Raw genomic sequence first — 5644 nt, forward strand, 5'->3', positions numbered from 1 at the left:
TTAAATAATAATAATAGTAGAGGATACTATAATATTTAGTTTGGTGTATACCATTGTCTAGAATCATGTGTAGCCACATTTTATCTACCATTAACACGTTTATCTTGTAGTACCATGATTCAAAACACTATAAACCAAGAATGCAAAGCTTAAGGCTAAGACAAGGTGTTTGATCAAACCACTATAAACCAAGAAATTCAATCTTGTAGCACCAGGAAATAAATACTCTCCGCATGGAATGCTAAGCTCGAAGCAAAGACAAAGTATATATTTCATACTACTATCAGTAGTGCAGGTGCAGCAACTTCAAGCCCAATTTCAACCTTGATGCAACCATTATCTCTCAAAACTCAACAAATGAAAGTTGTAGAGATTTTTTTTGGCATTCCATACCATCTTGAATAATCTCAATCGGAGTTTGGACGAGAGTGCTATGCCCAGATTATGACGTGATGTCAAAACTGTCCAAAATTGCCCGATTAGCTTTGTTTTTGCACTTAATGCCTCTATTTGCATCCTAAATCAAAATATAAGAATAATGAGTACATTTAGGCACCAAATAAGTATAAAAGAATAAACATTAAGGGAGAAAAATATGATATTTTTCATTCTCATCAAAGAACTACAAGGATTGGCATTTACAATTACCCTATGCACTTTGGGGGTGTATGACATCAATTCGGCCATCCATAGGAGCCACTCCTTATTCATTAGTGTATGGGATGAAGGCAGTCCTTCCCATTGAGATGGGTGTTCGTTCATTAAGAATAGCGTTGGAGAGTGAAATCTTCGAAGTGGATTTGTTGCATAGTAGGTATACCAGTTATGCATGGTAAATGAGAAGAGGCTCAAGGCCTTGTATCACATTCAAGGTTACCAAAGGAGACTTAGTAAATCCTTTGACAAGAAAGTAAGAACAAGAGATTTGATGACAGGAGATCTAGTGCTGAAGGAGATTCAAGCCTTGATTTAGGAAACAAATGGGAAATTTAAGTAGAATTGGGCAGGTTCATATATCACAAGTAGATATACTTTGGGGGAGTAGTAAGGTTGATGGACTTAGATGCAAACCCTTTTACTAAGCCGACTAACATGGATCAATTGAAGAAATACCACGTCTGAGGTGGTAGTCTGAGGAATGGCCACGTCTGAAGTGGTTGTGGATTATGTCATTTTCTTTCCTAAGTTCGGGGGGGAAAATGGCATATTAGGATGAAAATCCAAAAGGGTGGCCTAAGCAAAAATAAAGGCTAAAAATGGTAGATTGAAAACCCGAAAGGGCAATCTACACAAAAGAAGAGTTAAAAAAAAAAAAAAAAAAAAAAAAAAGTGAGAGAGCCTGCTAGGTTGAAAACACAAAAGGGAGGCCTAGGCATAAATTAGGGCAAATAAAAATGAATTACATGATGACCTGATCCTTCTACCAAGGAGGTACGTAGACAACCATATATTGGTTTGGTCACAACTTACCCAAACCCACCATTTACCTGTCAAGTACCCAAAAAAAAAAAAAATGCCAAGATTTAGCCATTCCATCAACACAAACCATGCCATTACATAAACCAAACCTAAACAAAAAACCAACCCTAAACAGAACCCTAAAGCTGAAAGTCCTAAATAATTCCTAAAGCTAAAAGTTTCAAACTAACTTTTTAAATAAATAAGTTCAAAGCCAAAAATGAAAGAATCAAGTCTTCTTCAGCTTTTTCTTCTTTGATTATTCATTGGTTCCATCTATAGTAAGTACCCTATCATCTCTATCTCTCCTTTTGAACTCATAGTTGTCATCCCCTTGCTTGCCTTGGTTATCTTCAAGAATCTGTTTTCTCATGGAAACCATGTCAGTCTCTTTATCCCTAATCTTGCTCACCAGCTAGTTAGAGTATTCCACGGTCATCCTGTGAAAGTAAACCTTAACAAAAGATTGATCTACTCGGTCAGCCATGTCCAAGCCCAACAGCATGTTCCTTACACAAGTAGGACTTGTGTCCATTAGAATAAAAGGTTTTCTTCCTCTACCACCAAGCATCCCTTGCTCATACTAGAATTGTCACAAAAGTAGCCTTATAGAAAGCCGCCCTCCTTAAGCCAACCAAGAAGATATGATCTGATCTTGAAGATTGCTACAGAGGGGGTGGGCACTTCCACCAATAACAATCCCATCGAATTGAGATATTGGATTTCTTATCCAAAAATTTCACCCAGTTGCTTTCAGTCTGACACTTGGTCTTGAGGATAGCCCTCTAGGGAAATTACTAGGACCATAATTGGCAACAGTAGGTGTAGCTATCATGTCCAGTCTTTCCATCAACCATATCTACAAAGTCAAGGGACTCTTGAGGAATTGTTGTGATTCTCCACCAAGAAATACAGAGTCTAGCCCTAAAAGAGTTTTTGCCAAGACCAGAGAAGTAAGATTATCACCATCCCTAACTTGACTCAAAATACCTGTGGCTCGAGCATCTACAAAGCCAAGTCTTCCAATGCAAAGCAAGAATTCTCCCATAAAACAAAGAGCTAAACCAAAAATTTTCTTCATGTTGTCAAACATATCATGAGTACATTTATCAGTAAGCATTATGAAAATTGCATGAAGATTCACCATGTGGCCTTCAATCATGCTACTGGTAACTGAAGTAGAAAGGCCATGCCTTATCCCCTTCTCTGAAACAAACCAAATCAATCATCTCTTTTTCCCAAAAAAAAAAACTTTGTTTTTCTAAAAAATAACCATGCATAAATATTCAAACTAGGGGCATTCAGCAATGCCTCGTTCAGGTAAGCACAATCATATCAAAAGTGGTCAGATAAGTTCAAATTATAACTACAAACCTTCAGTAGGTGAATTCTAAACTTATCTCATCTAAATTCTAGCAAGGCTAAAGTCATCTAAGGACAAGGAGCTAAAAGTGGAAATTAATACAAATTTTCTGACTAAGGAATATTTTGTCTCTTGCAGGAAAATTAAAATACAAGTCAAGCATCATTCGTACTTTGAGTCCGCCTTTGGGAAGATCTTCTAGACTCACCCCTAGAAGAACCACCCTCTATGTCTCCTTCTCACTCTTGACTTGCATAAAATTGAGATTCTTGTTGCCTGCTCTGAAATTCAAGGTTTCTAATTCTGTCTTCCAAGGATCCTGTGTTGGCCACCGCATTCGCCATTTGATTGCTCTACAAAATCGTCAAAGACATGTGTAAGTTGATTACTATGAATTTCAAGAAAAAAAATCAATAAGGGAGTGTCATCCTTTACCCAATTCACTTCATTAAACACATATTGGGAAGACTGCATGCATGCCACTAGTTGCAAGCCTTCAATCATTTGCATGCTTTCTTCCATGAGATCAACACCCACCTAGAGCATAAGGCCACAAGTTCAGAAAAACTTGAATAGACAAAGAATGAGATAGGAGACTAAAGGATTTGGAAATGTACCGAGCTAGTCCAAGGGACATTCAGGGTATACTCCGGCCAGTGTAGATCCACAGACCTGAAAGATCCATCAGAATTCATGACCTCATATTGCCATGCCGTGAAATGGGGATATGTCTCAATAAAAGGACTAGAAGGACCACCAGCATTGCTAGGAGGTGGACTCTCACTCCAAAAGATGAAGCCTAAAAATGCAACATTCAGGCGTTTTCACAAAGGGCAAAACAAAGAAAATGAAAGATGATGATGCGAGTCATGATGCAAATTGATTTGGAAAAGAAAGAAAGTCATCGATGCTCCAGAAATGTCAACTAAGTGACCCTGTAAGTGAGCTAGGACAAATTCAAGATAGTCTCCTAGTATCCTACAAACGGTGCGGCCAATCAAGCACGAGCAATTTCTTCATTCATCAGAAGGACTGCCAGCTGAATAGAACGACAAGGATGGGTAGGAATCATCTCAGGAGGATACATGTGTTGAATTTGAGCCAATACCCAAACACCAAGATACCAATAACTCCCATGACCACAGTCAAATAGCACTTGACAATCATTCAACTCTTGAGCCCATGGACACTCATCATGCTCCTCACATCCAAGCCAAGGATTTAAGGACATCTGAACATCACAAAGAGCCCAAAATGAAAAACATCACAAAGAACCCTGAATGAAGAGAAGCCATACCTAAACAAGAAGAAAAAACAAAACAACAAAGCAGCAAAAACAAGAAAAAACTCACCTCATTGGCATCTAAGTTGTCAATCACCATCTGCCAAGCCTGTAAAGAATGCTTGGGGGGTGCTAATAGACGATACTTAGGCAATCAGTGAAAAATCCTTGAATAAATATCATCAACATCTTCCAAAAGTTGCAAACCAACACCAAAATATTCATACATCCAAACCTGAAGAAAAAATCAGCACACACCAACAACAACACAACAACACAAATAACTTTTGCAAAATACACCCAACCAAGAATTTAAATCTCACCTACCAAACAAATGGCGCACCTCCTAAGCTTGAAAGACTACGCCAAGAAAGCTAAGTCATAAAGTGCAAGAGGGTCACATAAGCTATGCTGCCCCAATCATAATTTTTTATCCGACTAATATCCCTCAAACTCCACAAGTAATGTAAACTCACCGTGCTCCACAAATCAGGACATAAGACAATTCCAATGAAAAGGAGCATAAACATTTAGGTGCCAGTTGCCACAGTCTCACACTTGTCAATATTGGAATACAACCACATCAAGGGCACATTTTTACTCCTAACTCGTGGAGGGATCACACCCAAAAGACTCCTAACCACTGGTGAAATGGAATCATTACCTTCAATTCTCTCACTGCCCAATTTTAAGCCAGTAATGACTGAAAAATCATATAGTGACAACAGCACCTTGCCAATGCCCGAAAAATGAATGGTACAAGTGGTATCCCAGAATCGCTCAGACAATGAGACAAGTAGTTGAAGATCCTTATATTTAGTGGTGTCATAATCCAAAAGAGCTTGGGAAAAGGTTTGATAGCCTGCTTCATTGATGACATTTCTAATGTTTGGGGATAACGACACCCACCTGTGCTTCAACAACTATAGATTACCCCAGATTCTACAATTAACAAGGATACCCCACATGAGAAATATAAACAAACAACAAAGATGGGGAAAAAAAACCAAAAAAACAAACAACAAAACAAAGCTTAGCCAATCATTATGATATTCACAAAAAATATCTTGTTTCAAAAATACTACATCAAACTCCCAATAAACAAATACAGATGCCCTCACAAAAATTAGCCACGCCCAAATGCCATTTCATCAATTTAAATTGTACAACACCCTAACAATACCCCAATCAAGCAAAACAAAATCCTTCACCCCCATAAAATCATTCAACAATTACAAACATATACCCATGAAAAATAATACCCAAAGAAAATTTCATACCCATGAAAAATAATACCCAAAGAAAAGTTTCTTTCCATACCCAAAGGAAAAAATTTCATACCCATGAAAAATAATGCCTACACATCCCAACAAAATTTCCATACCCATCAAAAAATGAGTTTACTAAATCATATCTACACATCAAATTCTCATAATTTCTTACCCGTTGAAAACCAAAAAAAAAAAAAAAAAAATCAAGTCAAAATTCATCCAACAATTCCCAAAGCTACATACAATGCAAAGCTCCATATATCATCAACA

The 5644-nt window shown here is 37.6% G+C and overlaps 1 long non-coding RNA gene across 1 annotated transcript; it reads right to left on the reverse strand.

Moving 5' to 3' along the window:
* Nucleotides 1-2837: 2837 nt before the first annotated feature.
* LOC136063472 (uncharacterized) lies at nt 2838-5041 on the reverse strand. The gene is made up of 4 exons (XR_010625123.1): nt 4174-5041; nt 3439-4052; nt 3257-3358; nt 2838-3174 (listed from the first exon to the last, which is right to left on the reverse strand). It is a non-coding gene; the product is annotated as an uncharacterized LOC136063472 (long non-coding RNA).
* Between the last annotated feature and the right edge of the window lie 603 nt (nt 5042-5644).

The sequence above is a fragment of the Quercus suber genome, unplaced genomic scaffold (assembly GCF_002906115.3).
Source record: "Quercus suber isolate HL8 unplaced genomic scaffold, Cork oak 2.0 scaffold_532, whole genome shotgun sequence".
In the NCBI taxonomy this organism is placed as follows: domain Eukaryota; kingdom Viridiplantae; phylum Streptophyta; class Magnoliopsida; order Fagales; family Fagaceae; genus Quercus; species Quercus suber.